General features: G+C 38.4%; 2 pseudogenes; one reads left to right on the forward strand and one right to left on the reverse strand.

Annotated features, from left to right (window-relative positions):
- Positions 1-19,679, reverse strand: part of LOC139950945 (alkaline phosphatase-like) — a 446,069-nt pseudogene that overhangs the window by 168,960 nt on the left and 257,430 nt on the right.
- Positions 864-3,000, forward strand: LOC139950669 (tripartite motif-containing protein 2-like; annotated as a pseudogene).

Genomic DNA, 19,679 nt, shown 5'->3' on the forward strand with positions numbered 1-19,679 from the left:
TTATAGGAGCGACTCTTGTTTTGTCTTTAAGTTTATATGGTTTATTGTCAGTTTCTCAATGAACTGAAAGAATTAAAAAAACATGTACCTGAATCCCAATACAGTTTCTCGTCCGAGTTTTTGTTTAGAAATGTGTCATTGTCATAATATTAATAGGGCATTTGATTGACAAAAATGTACAGTATCATTAATTTGCTTTGTTTGCATTTCAATCAGAAACTTTTTCATACTTATCAATGGGCGTGGTCCATTTGATTGGGAAACTTCAGCAAAAATACGATAGCAATATATCAATTAATAATCTCCTTATTATTATTTCTAATCTCAATTTACAAAAATTAGCAAATTAGACGACGCTCTCCTGACCTCTTTGTTAAGTTCCCCAGCAGAAGCTTTAGGAGGAAAATCTACCACAAGTACAACTTTAACTGATAGACTCAAACTCGACCAAGTGCACATTAATTTACCCGTTCGAAGGAATTGCGCCGCCATTGTTCGGCCGCGTGTTTATGCACGCAGCATAGCGCAATGTCCTATCCAGTCAGTATAATAGAGAACAATGGCTGGTACTCAGTTATTTTTGCATTGGCTTAACACAGCGACGTGAAGAGTACCAGTTATATAGTGAGTAGAGTAGAGTAGAATCCTACTCGTACATGTACCATAGGAAATCTGTTCACATATCTTGCACCAATTGGTGGTCTGTGGCAATACACTGCGCAAATTAAATTCGATAGCGCAAACTTGAACTTGTAAGAAATCAACATTGCGCGCCAATTTTATAAGCGCGTTTTTAACAAAATTCAAACACTGTAATACTATCTTACAATATTCGTGCAATTGCAAGTTGTACAACATCGAACATGTCGTCCGTAGAATTTGCTCTTTCTTCCCACTTTGCCAGTCAACTGGAATGTGTAATTTGTATGGGAAAGTTGGTTGTGCCTAACTTCTCACATGTGGGCATACATTTTGTCTGGGATGTCTGGACGAAATCCTGGACGACAACGAACCTAGAATCGTCTGTCCCTTGTGTCGTGATGTGACCATTGTTCCATCAGAAGGAGTAGATGGGCTGACTACGAATTTTGCTCTGCAGAGCCTTCTGGAGTCACTCAACCTGAATGCCGATGAAGTGGATGAACCAGAAGACGAGGAGAATGAGAGCACTCCGAAATCGGGCGAAGTAGAGGATGGTGAGTTGACAATGTGTGAGTTGCACAAGGAAAAAATGAAGTTTTACTGCTCCACTTGTGAGCTTCTGATATGCCGTGACTGCACTGTGGTCGACCACCCAAGACCAGACCACAAGTGTACCAATCTTGACGAGGCATACACTTGGAGGCAGCAGATCAATCAGAAGGAGTTACAGCTCGCCAAGGGGCTGATCAAGCTCACCAAGAAGTCGAGAGGGGTCCTTCTTGCCACAGTGGAGAATCTAAATCAACGCTGCGACCAGGTGATTAACGAGATAGAGGTGTGTCGCCAGGAGGGAATGAAGATGCTCAACAACAAAGATGCCCTTATCAAGGAGTATCAGTGCAGTCTTGAAGAGCACACTCAAGACCTACTTGACCTGACCCAACATGCTAAAGGTACCACCAAGATCGACGTTCTGGATCAATCCAAAAGTCTCGTGGAAACATTGTCATCTTATAGAGACAAACGACATGTGATGCTCGACACCCCGAGCAAGGTGCAGTACCCTATGTTTGTCGGGGCTGAGGAGGAAGTTCAAGGCTGGCCAAGACCGAGTGGTCCCAGAAAAGGTAATGCTAAGCCAAAAAATAAGAAAAAATGTAGTCAAGAAAAAACAAGTGAAGCAGAAACTGGCAGTACAAAAGGCCCAAATCTCGTATCGGGAGGTGGTATGAAAGGCGGGAACGTACCCCAAGCCACATACCCCCCTCTACCGCTGATGTATATGCAACAAACATCGGTGCCTGGTGGAGTATCTGGTGAGCCACATAGAGGAGGAGGAGGAGGAGGAGGAGGAGGAGGAGGAGGAGGAAGAGGAGGAAGAGGAGGAAAGAGTCACAGAGGAGGTCAAGGTCACAGAGGTGGGAATCAAGGTCAGGGAGGTCAAGGACAAAAGAGAGGAGGAGGTAGAGGTGGTCGTGGGGGTCAAGCAACGTGTTAGCTAGCGAGCCGTGCACGCCGTGTTGGCACGGTCAGTTGGGCTGAAAACACGGGCAAAAATTTGATGCACGGCTTGGGTGAAGCCGTGCTGTTAAATGATTTTAGTGAAAATTACTGAACTTCTTTTATTATTTTGTTGTTGTTGAACAGTTTAAAAACAGCAGTGAGTAAGATTAGATTTGGCTTTACCAGATTTCCTACTTTTTGAATCAAAATTTCAACGACGCAACCATAAAACAATCACTCGAAGTTGCCTCGAAAACCCTGACCACATTGCGACTATACAAAACACAACGCACAAAACACACATTACACAACGCACGTGCAAATTACACGTCATCGACCGTCATCAGCAGGCAGCATGAACTCAATGCACGCGTGGTATGATAGAGGCGAATTCACACGCGTTTTCGTTTCAATTATTTTAGGTACCAATCTCATCTCCACGATCCTACAAACCATCGCGCTCTGGATTTTTCTACTATGACGTCAGAATCAGTAACTGTGTGACACGCGGTGCAGTGCACCTTTTACCGCATACATTCTGCAGTTGCTTTGTAGATTGGTTCCGCAGTTTTTCCCAACTCGACGGCGGCAAACATGACGATCTTTTTTCCTTCTAGAAATTCAAGGGCACATCGTTTGTTCGTTGTAGAGTTTGTTTGAAACATCGAGACTTTTTTGGATTTCAATGTTTACATCTCATGGGTGTTAATGCAGTTGACAAAACAATGTTTATTTTCCGCTCAAAAGGATCAAAAACTGGTTCATATTTCTTTTCAAATCTCAAGTCAGTTTTGCTGTAGACCTCCTAAATTTATTTTTCAATGCATGGTACGTTTTTTTGCCCAGTGGAACTACTTAAATGGCACTGTCTTTCGTAACTATTTGTTCTTTATTCTCCACAGACTGGAAGACTTAAACGTTATGAAACCTTAACACATACTAAGGAAAATATTAGTTACCATGATCAGTCAGTTTAAATTAAGCAAACAATTATGGTACATGTAAATCACTCTTGGCATATTGATGGTTGCAAATACTTGTGTGAATCGTTATTTTACATTAACTAATTGATTTGTTTAAAATAAATACAAAAACTATTATCAGCTTCTTGACCTTAGGCCTATAGTTCTGAAATCGAATGGACAAGAATGGAAACAAAACTAACATTAGTAAATGATAACTCTTAATTTCTTCTTCAATACCTCTTCATTTTTTTTTTAGTCTTTAAGCAAAACTTTGTATCAAGAGTAACACATGGCAAAAAATATGTTGTTGACAGCAAACTTGTACTGCATTATTTGATCTCTTTTGAATCATTTCATGCTAAATGGGTCCAAACACAGCTCCATGGTCCAAGTAACTGCTTTGAACTGGCCTAATATTGACCCAGAAACATTTCATAAGCCCTTTTCACACTACAGGTATTTCCCGGGAAATTCCCGGGAAATGTTAGTCGATCTGTTCACACTACAAAAAAATTCCCGGGAAATAACATTTTCCCGGGAAATAATTAACCCAGTTAAGGGGTAGGGTTAAAGGCGTTAACCCCGGGGAAAAACGTTTTTCCCGGGAAAAGTAGCTAGTGAGAACGAAAGCGGGTCTAACTTACCCCACCTTTTGCTTCCACTGTGTTGAAACGTCATTAATCTCGAAAGGTCACAGACGTCAAAAATAGCGCGCCAAATAATTCGCGTGGTAACAATAGCCCTTTTTTGTTTTCTCCTTCTGAAAGTGTTTACGTTTAGGTACGAAAATAAAAGTGAAACACATCTGTAATTTACAAATAAATATATGAATTAAAAAAATTGACCACGTGAATGGAATAGGAATAGAATAACTAGAGATTGAGAGTTTGTGAACAAACTCAAGGTGTTCGGTTTCCGGGAGTAAAAGCCTGGATTAAATAACAAATATTACACCTTGCTTTGTTCTCAAGATTTGTAATAAATGATTCAAATTACAAAAACTGTCAAAACTACATGATTACGTCATCTAGTAAAAGTGTATGTTTGGTGACGTCATCGGTAATATTTGTTTTAAACCAGACCTTTGCCAGACTTGTATGGTGTGATGGTAAAGCATCAAAGGATGTTTATTTCGACCTAAAAGACAATAAACCACGCCCTTTCAAATCATTTCACAGTCACTTCCCGTTTAAACAGGTCAATAGGTCAACGAAAGTTCACCAACATATCAATTTCTGTCAAGTACGTAAAGCCCTTTCATATGATGTACAGATTGTCAAAATAGCTTATGTAGTTTAGGAAATATGAACTTAGGAAATATTGACTGACGACTGAAGAAAAGACTGTAAGGGGCATGTATGTTTAACCGCCTTGAACGAAGACTATTCTTCATGAAGCTTTTTCGCGCTCTATTGATAATGTTTTAAAAAAGAAGTAAAAAAAAAAAACGTGGATCAAAAATAATGATTTTTTTTAAATAATAATTTGAATTTTTATTACTCAAGAATGGATGACGTCATCATGACCTAACTAACACATTATTCCACTCCTAATGCATATCTAACTATGTGCGAAGTTTCAAGTTCATACGAGTTTGGGAAGTGTGCTTTTGTTCGAGGACAAGGGACGAAGAGAAGAAGAAGATGAAAATCTGGATTGTTTTATTGATTTGTTTGTACTAAAGTTTTGTTTAATCCGGCAGTTTATTTTAGCAAGACCACTCCTAATTGCTTGGGCCTTATGCTTTAACCATTCTGTTTTCTTTGAATGTTTTGTATGGTAACATCCATTTCTGTGCATGGAGGTAGAAATAGATTAGTTTACGTAACGTCCTTTCCTACTAGAGAAAGTTTGAAAGGGCTTATGTTATTTCAGAGATTTTTTTTCTTCAAAATATTTAACTCAAAATAACTTGGATAGTTGTTTTAACAAATAATCAAAACCATTGATGATTATGCTAAGTTCAAGAAGTAATAGATATCGTAATACTGACGTGAATTCCGTGGGCCCAAAACGCCCTTCACCCGGGGGGAGTGGTCGATCGATGTAACGTCTCTATTCTTCTAGGTGTTTAACCAAAACATGACCAATGTTCGTCATTTTGTACTGTTGTTTTCTCACATAATTAAAAGTCCCATGAATCACTGAAGTAGGTGGCCATCTCAGCGAAACTCCGTCTTTAATTCCACATTGACCACTAAGCCATCAGAAGGGTAACATTTGAACAATTTGACGCTGAAGATTGAAACGAAATCGTTTTCGCAGCGTTCTGCATAGCTATAGCTCTATGCATATCACGCTATGGCACAGAGTACAACAAACTTGGCAGCATGCCACCAAATAAATTATGCCTAATACACTACACGTGTACGCCACAAGTGTTACGCACAACCAATGGGGAAATTTCGTAGTTCTTTATACAAGAAATTGTGAACTTTCAAACTCGATTTTGAACCAGAAGACGAGCTCAAAATGGGATCACGTCTTCGAGGCATTTACGGAGTTTTTAACCCATCATGTAGATCAAAAGTTATGATTTTTTGAAATAATAAACTTTGAAAATTCATAACTCAAGAATTGATGACATAACTCATCGTGACATAACTCAAACGGTTTCTTCTCCTATACATATCTAACTATGTGTGAAGTTTCAACTTTATATGTGCTTGGGAAGTGTGATTTTTTTAGCGGACAATCGCCGCTAATAAGCAGAATGGGAGATCACTGGAGCGTGCTCTGCTGCACCGCTAATACACTACACGTTGTGTGTATGCCTACGTGCAATGTTTATGCACATACCAATGGGGATTTACGTTGTTCTTTAGACGTGAATTTTAAAATTTTCAACCTCTCTTTTGAGCCGGAAGACAACATCAAAATGGGGTCATGTCTGTGGGGCGTTTACGGAGTTTTCAATGACGATTCCGATGATGTTTCGATTGTAAAAATCCCTCATGTAGATCAAAAGTTATGATTTTTTGAATTAATAAACTTTGAATATTCATAACTCAAGAATTGATGACGTCATCATGACGTATCTCACGGTTTCTTCTCCTAATAAATATCTAACTGTGAGTGAAGTTTCAAGTTCATACGATGTTTGGAAAGATGTTTTTGTAGGGGGACAAGGGACGTACAGAAGAAGAAGAAGAAGAAGAAGAAGAAGAAGAAGAAGAAGAAGAAGTATCAATAAAAAAACTAGAAATTGAGAGTTTGTGTACAAACTCAGAGTGTTCGGGTGAATGGTCAAATGAGGTCACGTTTTGTACAACATTTGTAGAACATTACAAGAGGTTTCATGTAGTGAAAGAATCTTGTACGTAGCGTTTGTGGTTCTCAAGATATGAATTTTTCAATTATTTACCGTTTATTTAACTTAATGACGTCATCGATGATGTCATCATTCCAAAAAAAGTTTTGGTTTCGTCTGCACACTAAGGTTTATGTTCATGGTAAGTTTCAAGTTCATACAAGCGTTAGTTTTGTTCAACAAGTTCATAGTAGTTTAACATTTTGTTCAAAATCGCACGAAGAAAGATGAGGCGAATCCCAGCGTAGTGGAATTTGAATTACGCGCGCCTTCAACGGAGTCTGCATGTGTATACACAACCCGTAATGCCCACAGCCACGCAGTGCTGTTTTGTCGTAGAGCATGGATACAATGTAGGCCTACATGAACTACACGCACACACACCCACACACCCACAATACAATAGTAGCATTCACATACATGAATGGCGATACTATCTGGTTTCTACGCGTAATGAATGGAGGTCAACACAAACGCGCGCTTTTACGACCAGAAGGCAAAATTCAACTGGCATTATGTTTGTGCAAAAGTTTGAGCAGGATAACTGATCTTCAAACTGATATTCAAATTTTGCGAATATGATATATAGTTCTTGAGATATGAACTTTTGAAATTTTGAACTTCCTGTTTCAACCGGAAGTAAAAGTCACATGAGGTCACGTTGTGCACGACTTTTGTAGCTAATTACAAGACCTTTTATATGCACCAAATATCTTGTGTGTGGCATTTGTAGTTCTCAAGATATGAACTCTCCGATTTGTATCGTTTTTTTGAACGTAATGACGTCATCATTCCAAAAATGTTGCTGTTTCGTCTACTCATTAAGATCAATATATATGGTAAGTTTCAGGTTCATACAAGCTTTAGTTTTTGCGAAAATCGCGCGAGAACGTTCGAGGAGAAGAACACGCAGAAAAAAAAAAAAACTAGAAATTGAGAGTTTGTGTACAAACTCAGGGTGTTCGGGTGAATGGTCAAATGAGGTCACGTTGTGTACAACATTTGTAGAACATTACAAGAGGTTTCATGTAGTGAAAGAATCTTGTACGTAGCGTTTGTGGTTCTCAAGATATGAATTTTTCAATTTTTTACCGTTTATTTAACGTAATGACGTCATCAATGACGTCATCATTCCAAAAAAGTCGCGGGTTCATCTACTCATGAAGGTTCATGTTTATGATAAGTTTCAAGTTCATAGTAGTTTAACATTTTGTTCAAAATCGCACGAAGAAAGATGAGGCGAATCCCAGCGTAGTGGAATTTGAATTACGCGCGCCTTCAACGGAGTCTGCATGTGTATACACAACCCGTAATGCCCACAGCCACGCAGTGCTGTTTTGTCGTAGAGCATGGATACAATGTAGGCCTACATGAACTACACGCACACACACCCACACACCCACAATACAATAGTAGCATTCACATACATGAATGGCGATACTATCTGGTTTCTACGCGTAATGAATGGAGGTCAACACAAACGCGCGCTTTTACGACCAGAAGGCAAAATTCAACTGGCATTATGTTTGTGCAAAAGTTTGAGCAGGATAACTGATCTTCAAACTGATATTCAAATTTTGCAAATATGATATATAGTTCTTGAGATATGAACTTTTGAAATTTTGAACTTCCGGTTTCAACCGGAAGTAAAAGTCACATGAGGTCACGTTGTGCACGACTTTTGTAGCTAATTACAAGACCTTTTATATGCACCAAATATCTTGTGTGTGGCATTTGTAGTTCTCAAGATATGAACTCTCCAATATTTAGCGTTTTTTTGAACGTAATGACGTCATCAATGACGTCATCATTCCAAAAATGTTGCTGTTTCGTCTACTCATTAAGATCAATATATATGGTAAGTTTCAGGTTCATACAAGCTTTAGTTTTTGCGAAAATCGCGCGAGAACGTTCGAGGAGAAGAACACGCAGAAAAAAAAAAAAAAAAAAAAAAAAAAAAACAGAACAATAACAATAGTTGTTCGGCTGGTGGCCGAACACCTAAAAAAAAACTAGAAATTGAGAGTTTGTGTACAAACTCAGGGTGTTCGGGTGAATGGTCAAATGAAGTCACGTTGTGTACAACATTTGTAGAACATTACAAGAGGTTTCATGTTGTGAAAGAATCTTGTATGTAGCATTTGAGGTTCTCAAGATATGAATTTTCTAGTGTTTAACGTGTGTCTGAGCATAATGACGTCATCAATGACGTCATCATTCCAAAAAAGTTGCGGGTTCATCTACTCATGAAGGTTCATGTTTATGATAAGTTTCAAGTTCATAGTAGTTTAACATTAATTGTTCAAAATCGCACGAAGAAAGATGAGGCGAATCCCAGCGTAGTGGAATTCGAATTACGCGCGCCTTCAACGGAGTCTGCATGTGTATACACAACCCGTAATGCCCACAGCCACGCAGTGCTGTTTTGTCGTAGAGCATGGATACAATGTAGGCCTACACGAACTACACGCACACACACCCACACACCCACAATACAATAGTAGCATTCACATACATGAATGGCGATACTATCTGGTTTCTACGCGTAATGAATTGAGGTCAACACAAACGCGCGCTTTTACGACCAGAAGGCAAAATTTAACTGGCATTATGTTTGTGCAAAAGTTTGAGCAGGATAACTGATCTTCAAACTGATATTCAAATTTTGCGAATATGATATATAGTTCTTGAGATATGAACTTTTGAAATTTTGAACTTCCGGTTTCAACCGGAAGTAAAAGTCACATGAGGTCACGTTGTGCACGACTTTTGTAGCTAATTACAAGACCTTTTATATGCACCAAATATCTTGTGTGTGGCATTTGTAGTTCTCAAGATATGAACTCTCCAATTTTTAGCGTTTTTTTGAACGTAATGACGTCATCAATGACGTCATCATTCCAAAAATGTTGCTGTTTCGTCTACTCATTAAGATCAATATATATGGTAAGTTTCAGGTTCATACAAGCTTTAGTTTTTGCGAAAATCGCGCGAGAACGTTCGAGGAGAAGAACACGCAGAAAAAAAAAAAAAAAAAAACTAGAAATTGAGAGTTTGTGTACAAACTCAGGGTGTTCGGGTGAATGGTCAAATGAGTTCACGTTGTGTACAACATTTGTAGAACATTACAAGAGGTTTCATGTAGTGAAAGAATCTTGTACGTAGCGTTTGTGGTTCTCAAGATATGAATTTTTCAATTATTTACCGTTTATTTAACGTAATGACGTCATCGATGACGTCATCATTCCAAAAAAGTTGCGGGTTCATCTACTCATGAAGGTTCATGTTTATGATAAGTTTCAAGTCCATAGTAGTTTAACATTTTGTTCAAAATCGCACGAAGAAAGATGAGGCGAATCCCAGCGTAGTGGAATTTGAATTACGCGCGCCTTCAACGGAGTCTGCATGTGTATACACAACCCGTAATGCCCACAGCCACGCAGTGCTGTTTTGTCGTAGAGCATGGATACAATGTAGGCCTACATGAACTACACGCACACACACCCACACACCCACAATACAATAGTAGCATTCACATACATGAATGGCGATACTATCTGGTTTCTACGCGTAATGAATGGAGGTCAACACAAACGCGCGCTTTTACGACCAGAAGGCAAAATTCAACTGGCATTATGTTTGTGCAAAAGTTTGAGCAGGATAACTGATCTTCAAACTGATATTCAAATTTTGCGAATATGATATATAGTTCTTGAGATATGAACTTTTGAAATTTTGAACTTCCGATTTCAACCGGAAGTAAAAGTCACATGAGGTCACGTTGTGCACGACTTTTGTAGCTAATTACAAGACCTTTTATATGCACCAAATATCTTGTGTGTGGCATTTGTAGTTCTCAAGATATGAACTCTCCAATTTTTAGCGTTTTTTTGAACGTAATGACGTCATCAATGACGTCATCATTCCAAAAATGTTGCTGTTTCGTCTACTCATTAAGATCAATATATATGGTAAGTTTCAGGTTCATACAAGCTTTAGTTTTTGCGAAAATCGCGCGAGAACGTTCGAGGAGAAGAACACGCAGAAAAAACTAGAAATTGAGAGTTTGTGTACAAACTCAGGGTGTTCGGGTGAATGGTCAAATGAGGTCACGTTGTGTACAACATTTGTAGAACATTACAAGAGGTTTCATGTAGTGAAAGAATCTTGTACGTAGCGTTTGTGGTTCTCAAGATATGAATTTTTCAATTATTTACCGTTTATTTAACGTAATGACGTCATCGATGACGTCATCATTCCAAAAAAGTTGCGGGTTCATCTACTCATGAAGGTTCATGTTTATGATAAGTTTCAAGTTCATAGTAGTTTAACATTTTGTTCAAAATCGCACGAAGAAAGATGAGGCGAATCCCAGCGTAGTGGAATTTGAATTACGCGCGCCTTCAACGGAGTCTGCATGTGTATACACAACCCGTAATGCCCACAGCCACGCAGTGCTGTTTTGTCGTAAAGCATGGATACAATGTAGGCCTACATGAACTACACGCACACACACCCACACACCCACAATACAATAGTAGCATTCACATACATGAATGGCGATACTATCTGGTTTCTACGCGTAATGAATGGAGGTCAACACAAACGCGCGCTTTTACGACCAGAAGGCAAAATTCAACTGGCATTATGTTTGTGCAAAAGTTTGAGCAGGATAACTGATCTTCAAACTGATATTCAAATTTTGCGAACATGATATATAGTTCTTGAGATATGAACTTTTGAAATTTTGAACTTCCGGTTTCAACCGGAAGTAAAAGTCACATGAGGTCACGTTGTGCACGACTTTTGTAGCTAATTACAAGACCTTTTATATGCACCAAATATCTTGTGTGTGGCATTTGTAGTTCTCAAGATATGAACTCTCCAATTTTTAGCGTTTTTTTGAACGTAATGACGTCATCAATGACGTCATCATTCCAAAAATGTTGCTGTTTCGTCTACTCATTAAGATCAATATATATGGTAAGTTTCAGGTTCATACAAGCTTTAGTTTTTGCGAAAATCGCGCGAGAACGTTCGAGGAGAAGAACACGCAGAAAAAAAACAAAAAAAACTAGAAATTGAGAGTTTGTGTACAAACTCAGGGTGTTCGGGTGAATGGTCAAATGAGGTCACGTTGTGTACAACATTTGTAGAACATTACAAGAGGTTTCATGTAGTGAAAGAATCTTGTACGTAGCGTTTGTGGTTCTCAAGATATGAATTTTTCAATTATTTACCGTTTATTTAACTTAATGACGTCATCGATGATGTCATCATTCCAAAAAAAGTTTTGGTTTCGTCTGCACACTAAGGTTTATGTTCATGGTAAGTTTCAAGTTCATACAAGCGTTAGTTTTGTTCAACAAGTTCATAGTAGTTTAACATTTTGTTCAAAATCGCACGAAGAAAGATGAGGCGAATCCCAGCGTAGTGGAATTTGAATTACGCGCGCCTTCAACGGAGTCTGCATGTGTATACACAACCCGTAATGCCCACAGCCACGCAGTGCTGTTTTGTCGTAGAGCATGGATACAATGTAGGCATACATGAACTACACGCACACACACCCACACACCCACAATACAATAGTAGCATTCACATACATGAATGGCGATACTATCTGGTTTCTACGCGTAATGAATGGAGGTCAACACAAACGCGCGCTTTTACGACCAGAAGGCAAAATTCATCTGGCATTATGTTTGTGCAAAAGTTTGAGCAGGATAACTGATCTTCAAACTGATATTCAAATTTTGCGAATATGATATATTATAGTTCTTGAGATATGAACTTTTGAAATTTTGAACTTCCTGTTTCAACCGGAAGTAAAAGTCACATGAGGTCACGTTGTGCACGACTTTTGTAGCTTATTACAAGACCTTTTATATGCACCAAATATCTTGTGTGTGGCATTTGTAGTTCTCAAGATATGAACTCTCCAATTTTTAGCGTTTTTTTGAACGTAATGACGTCATCAATGACGTCATCATTCCAAAAATGTTGCTGTTTCGTCTACTCATTAAGATCAATATATATGGTAAGTTTCAGGTTCATACAAGCTTTAGTTTTTGCGAAAATCGCGCGAGAACGTTCGAGGAGAAGAACACGCAGAAAACTAGAAATTGAGAGTTTGTGTACAAACTCAGGGTGTTCGGGTGAATGGTCAAATGAGGTCACGTTGTGTACAACATTTGTAGAACATTACAAGAGGTTTCATGTAGTGAAAGAATCTTGTACGTAGCGTTTGTGGTTCTCAAGATATGAATTTTTCAATTATTTACCGTTTATTTAACGTAATGACGTCATCAATGACGTCATCATTCCAAAAAAGTTGCGGGTTCATCTACTCATGAAGGTTCATGTTTATGATAAGTTTCAAGTTCATAGTAGTTTAACATTTTGTTCAAAATCGCACGAAGAAAGATGAGGCGAATCCCAGCGTAGTGGAATTTGAATTACGCGCGCCTTCAACGGAGTCTGCATGTGTATACACAACCCGTAATGCCCACAGCCACGCAGTGCTGTTTTGTCGTAGAGCATGGATACAATGTAGGCCTACATGAACTACACGCACACACACCCACACACCCACAATACAATAGTAGCATTCACATACATGAATGGCGATACTATCTGGTTTCTACGCGTAATGAATGGAGGTCAACACAAACGCGCGCTTTTACGACCAGAAGGCAAAATTCAACTGGCATTATGTTTGTGCAAAAGTTTGAGCAGGATAACTGATCTTCAAACTGATATTCAAATTTTGCGAATATGATATATAGTTCTTGAGATATAAACTTTTGAAATTTTGAACTTCCTGTTTCAACCGGAAGTAAAAGTCACATGAGGTCACGTTGTGCACGACTTTTGTAGCTAATTACAAGACCTTTTATATGCACCAAATATCTTGTGTGTGGCATTTGTAGTTCTCAAGATATGAACTCTCCAATTTTTAGCGTTTTTTTGAACGTAATGACGTCATCAATGACGTCATCATTCCAAAAATGTTGCTGTTTCGTCTACTCATTAAGATCAATATATATGGTAAGTTTCAGGTTCATACAAGCTTTAGTTTTTGCGAAAATCGCGCGAGAACGTTCGAGGAGAAGAACACGCAGAAAAAAAAAAAAAAACTAGAAATTGAGAGTTTGTGTACAAACTCAGGGTGTTCGGGTGAATGGTCAAATGAGGTCACGTTGTGTACAACATTTGTAGGACATTACAAGAGGTTTCATGTAGTGAAAGAATCTTGTACGTAGCGTTTGTGGTTCTCAAGATATGAATTTTTCAATTATTTACCGTTTATTTAACGTAATGACGTCATCAATGACGTCATCATTCCAAAAAAGTTGCGGGTTCATCTACTCATGAAGGTTCATGTTTATGATAAGTTTCAAGTTCATAGTAGTTTAACATTTTGTTCAAAATCGCACGAAGAAAGATGAGGCGAATCCCAGCGTAGTGGAATTTGAATTACGCGCGCCTTCAACGGAGTCTGCATGTGTATACACAACCCGTAATGCCCACAGCCACGCAGTGCTGTTTTGTCGTAGAGCATGGATACAATGTAGGCCTACATGAACTACACGCACACACACCCACACACCCACAATACAATAGTAGCATTCACATACATGAATGGCGATACTATCTGGTTTCTACGCGTAATGAATGGAGGTCAACACAAACGCGCGCTTTTACGACCAGAAGGCAAAATTCAACTGGCATTATGTTTGTGCAAAAGTTTGAGCAGGATAACTGATCTTCAAACTGATATTCAAATTTTGCGAATATGATATATAGTTCTTGAGATATAAACTTTTGAAATTTTGAACTTCCTGTTTCAACCGGAAGTAAAAGTCACATGAGGTCACGTTGTGCACGACTTTTGTAGCTAATTACAAGACCTTTTATATGCACCAAATATCTTGTGTGTGGCATTTGTAGTTCTCAAGATATGAACTCTCCAATTTTTAGCGTTTTTTTGAACGTAATGACGTCATCAATGACGTCATCATTCCAAAAATGTTGCTGTTTCGTCTACTCATTAAGATCAATATATATGGTAAGTTTCAGGTTCATACAAGCTTTAGTTTTTGCGAAAATCGCGCGAGAACGTTCGAGGAGAAGAACACGCAGAAAAAAAAAAAAAACTAGAAATTGAGAGTTTGTGTACAAACTCAGGGTGTTCGGGTGAATGGTCAAATGAGGTCACGTTGTGTACAACATTTGTAGAACATTACAAGAGGTTTCATGTAGTGAAAGAATCTTGTACGTAGCGTTTGTGGTTCTCAAGATATGAATTTTTCAATTATTTACCGTTTATTTAACGTAATGACGTCATCAATGACGTCATCATTCCAAAAAAGTTGCGGGTTCATCTACTCATGAAGGTTCATGTTTATGATAAGTTTCAAGTTCATAGTAGTTTAACATTTTGTTCAAAATCGCACGAAGAAAGATGAGGCGAATCCCAGCGTAGTGGAATTTGAATTACGCGCGCCTTCAACGGAGTCTGCATGTGTATACACAACCCGTAATGCCCACAGCCACGCAGTGCTGTTTTGTCGTAGAGCATGGATACAATGTAGGCCTACATGAACTACACGCACACACACCCACACACCCACAATACAATAGTAGCATTCACATACATGAATGGCTATACTATCTGGTTTCTACGCGTAATGAATGGAGGTCAACACAAACGCGCGCTTTTACGACCAGAAGGCAAAATTCAACTGGCATTATGTTTGTGCAAAAGTTTGAGCAGGATGACTGATCTTCAAACTGATATTCAAATTTTGCGAATATGATATATAGTTCTTGAGATATGAACTTTTGAAATTTTGAACTTCCGGTTTCAACCGGAAGTAAAAGTCACATGAGGTCACGTTGTGCACGACTTTTGTAGCTAATTACAAGACCTTTTATATGCACCAAATATCTTGTGTGTGGCATTTGTAGTTCTCAAGATATGAACTCTCCAATTTTTAGCGGTTTTTTGAACGTAATGACGTCATCAATGACGTCATCATTCCAAAAATGTTGCTGTTTCGTCTACTCATTAAGATCAATATATATGGTAAGTTTCAGGTTCATACAAGCTTTAGTTTTTGCGAAAATCGCGCGAGAACGTTCGAGGAGAAGAACACGCAGAAAAAAAAAAAAAAAAAAAAAAAACAGAACAATAACAATAGTTGTTCGGCTTGTGGCCGAACACCTAAAAAAAAAAAAAAACAGAACAATAACAATAGTTGTTCGGCTGGTGGCCGAACACCTAAAAAAAAAACTAGAAATTGAGAGTTTGTGTACAAACTCAGGGTGTTCGGGTGAATGGTCAAATGAGGTCACGTTGTGTACAACATTTGTAGAACATTACAAGAGGTTTCATGTAGTGAAAGAATCTTGTACGTAGCGTTTGTGGTTCTCAAGATATGAATTTTTCAATTATTTACCGTTTATTTAACGTAATGACGTCATCGATGATGTCATCATTCCCAAAAAAGTTTTGGTTTCGTCTGCACACTAAGGTTTATGTTCATGGTAAGTTTCAAGTTCATACAAGCGTTAGTTTTGTTCAACAAGTTCATAGTAGTTTAACATTTTGTTCAAAATCGCACGAAGAAAGATGAGGCGAATCCCAGCGTAGTGGAATTTGAATTACGCGCGCCTTCAACGGAGTCTGCATGTGTATACACAACCCGTAATGCCCACAGCCACGCGGTGCTGTTTTGTCGTAGAGCATGGATACAATGTAGGCCTACATGAACTACACGCACACACACCCACACACCCACAATACAATAGTAGCATTCACATACATGAATGGCGATACTATCTGGTTTCTACGCGTAATGAATGGAGGTCAACACAAACGCGCGCTTTTACGACCAGAAGGCAAAATTCAACTGGCATTATGTTTGTGCAAAAGTTTGAGCAGGATAACTGATCTTCAAACTGATATTCAAATTTTGCGAATATGATATATAGTCCTTGAGATATGAACTTTTGAAATTTTGAACTTCCGGTTTCAACCGGAAGTAAAAGTCACATGAGGTCACGTTGTGCACGACTTTTGTAGCTAATTACAAGACCTTTTATATGCACCAAATATCTTGTGTGTGGCATTTGTAGTTCTCAAGATATGAACTCTCCAATTTTTAGCGTTTTTTTGAACGTAATGACGTCATCAATGACGTCATCATTCCAAAAATGTTGCTGTTTCGTCTACTCATTAAGATCAATATACATGGTAAGTTTCAGGTTCATACAAGCTTTAGTTTTTGCGAAAATCGCGCGAGAACGTTCGAGGAGAAGAACACGCAGAAAAAAAAAAAAAAAAAAAAACTAGAAATTGAGAGTTTGTGTACAAACTCAGGGTGTTCGGGTGAATGGTCAAATGAGGTCACGTTGTGTACAACATTTGTAGAACATTACAAGAGGTTTCATGTAGTGAAAGAATCTTGTACGTAGCGTTTGTGGTTCTCAAGATATGAATTTTTCAATTATTTACCGTTTATTTAACTTAATGACGTCATCGATGATGTCATCATTCCAAAACAAGTTTTTGTTTCGTCTGCACACTAAGGTTTATGTTCATGGTAAGTTTCAAGTTCATACAAGCGTTAGTTTTGTTCAACAAGTTCATAGTAGTTTAACATTTTGTTCAAAATCGCACGAAGAAAGATGAGGCGAATCCCAGCGTAGTGGAATTTGAATTACGCGCGCCTTCAACGGAGTCTGCATGTGTATACACAACCCGTAATGCCCACAGCCACGCAGTGCTGTTTTGTCGTAGAGCATGGATACAATGTAGGCCTACATGAACTACACGCACACACACCCACACACCCACAATACAATAGTAGCATTCACATACATGAATGGCGATACTATCTGGTTTCTACGCGTAATGAATGGAGGTCAACACAAACGCGCGCTTTTACGACCAGAAGGCAAAATTCAACTGGCATTATGTTTGTGCAAAAGTTTGAGCAGGATAACTGATCTTCAAACTGATATTCAAATTTTGCGAATATGATATATAGTTCTTGAGATATGAACTTTTGAAATTTTGAACTTCCTGTTTCAACCGGAAGTAAAAGTCACATGAGGTCACGTTGTGCACGACTTTTGTAGCTAATTACAAGACCTTTTATATGCACCAAATATCTTGTGTGTGGCATTTGTAGTTCTCAAGATATGAACTCTCCAATTTTTAGCGTTTTTTTGAACGTAATGACGTCATCAATGACGTCATCATTCCAAAAATGTTGCTGTTTCGTCTACTCATTAAGATCAATATATATGGTAAGTTTCAGGTTCATACAAGCTTTAGTTTTTGCGAAAATCGCGCGAGAACGTTCGAGGAAAAGAACACGCAGAAAAAAAAAAAAAAAAAAAAAACTAGAAATTGAGAGTTTGTGTACAAACTCAGGGTGTTCGGGTGAATGGTCAAATGAGGTCACGTTGTGTACAACATTTGTAGAACATTACTAGAGGTTTCATGTAGTGAAAGAATCTTGTACGTAGCGTTTGTGGTTCTCAAGATATGAATTTTTCAATTATTTACCGTTTATTTAACGTAATGACGTCATCAATGACGTCATCATTCCAAAAAAGTTGCGGGTTCATCTACTCATGAAGGTTCATGTTTATGATAATTTTCAAGTTCATAGTAGTTTAACATTTTGTTCAAAATCGCACGAAGAAAGATGAGGCGAATCCCAGCGTAGTGGAATTTGAATTACGCGCGCCTTCAACGGAGTCTGCATGTGTATACACAACCCGTAATGCCCACAGCCACGCAGTGCTGTTTTGTCGTAGAGCATGGATACAATGTAGGCCTACATGAACTACACGCACACACACCCACACACCCACAATACAATAGTAGCATTCACATACATGAATGGCGATACTATCTGGTTTCTACGCGTAATGAATGGAGGTCAACACAAACGCGCGCTTTTACGACCAGAAGGCAAAATTCAACTGGCATTATGTTTGTGCAAAAGTTTGAGCAGGATAACTGATCTTCAAACTGATATTCAAATTTTGCGAATATGATATATAGTTCTTGAGATATGAACTTTTGAAATTTTGAACTTCCTGTTTCAACCGGAAGTAAAAGTCACATGAGGTCATGTTGTGCACGACTTTTGTAGCTAATTACAAGACCTTTTATATGCACCAAATATCTTGTGTGTGGCATTTGTAGTTCTCAAGATATGAACTCTCCAATTTTTAGCGTTTTTTTGAACGTAATGACGTCATCAATGACGTCATCATTCCAAAAATGTTGCTGTTTCGTCTACTCATTAAGATCAATATATATGGTAAGTTTCAGGTTCATACAAGCTTTAGTTTTTGCGAAAATCGCGCGAGAACGTTCGAGGAGAAGAACACGCAGAAAAAAAAAAAAAAAAAAAAAAAAAAAAAAAAAAAAAAAAAACAGAACAATAACAATAGTTGTTCGGCTGGTGGCCGAACACCTAAAAAAACAGAACAATAACAATAGTTGTTCGGCTGGTGGCCGAACACCTAAAAAACAGAACAATAACAATAGTTGTTCGGCTTGTGGCCGAACACCTAAAAAAAAAAAAAAAAAAACAGAACAATAACAATAGTTGTTCGGCTGGTGGCCGAACACCTAAAAAAAAAAAAAAACAGAACAATAACAATAGTTGTTCGGCTGGTGGCCGAACACCTAAAAAAAACGAACAAAAATAAGAGGTGTTCCGGGCTGTTGGCCCGAACACCTAAATAGTTGGCGTGAACAAGCTTCCTTCTCGTACACACGCCATGTGTGTATGGTATTTCGTATTTTTACATGTACTTGGCCGTTGGTGGACTTGTGTTGTCCAGAGTCAGATTTGAGTTCATCGGTCGACATTGCTGTCTACAACCTGACAGTAAATATTTTAGCTCAATTTGTTGCTCAATTTCTTACGATGGGTAGAAGTGACCGATGGAGTGATGATGACATTTTGAAACTAGTTGCATTTTGGGCCGACGATGCAGTCCAAAAACAGCTAGATGGGCATAGGCCTACAAGACACGGGAAAGTTTTCTCAAAATTGGCTGACTGCCTGCGTGGTGCTGGGTATGAACGGACCCCTGCCCATTGCAAAAAAACTGAAAACCTTGGGTAAAAAAGACTTTAGGTCGGTAGGATACTAGTTTTGTTTTTCAAGGCCTAAATATTTTCTATTGCATAAGTGTTCTCTTGCAAACATTTCTTTTTAGAA

This window comes from Asterias amurensis, chromosome 18, assembly GCF_032118995.1.
Source record: "Asterias amurensis chromosome 18, ASM3211899v1".
NCBI classification, from domain to species: Eukaryota; Metazoa; Echinodermata; class Asteroidea; order Forcipulatida; family Asteriidae; genus Asterias; species Asterias amurensis.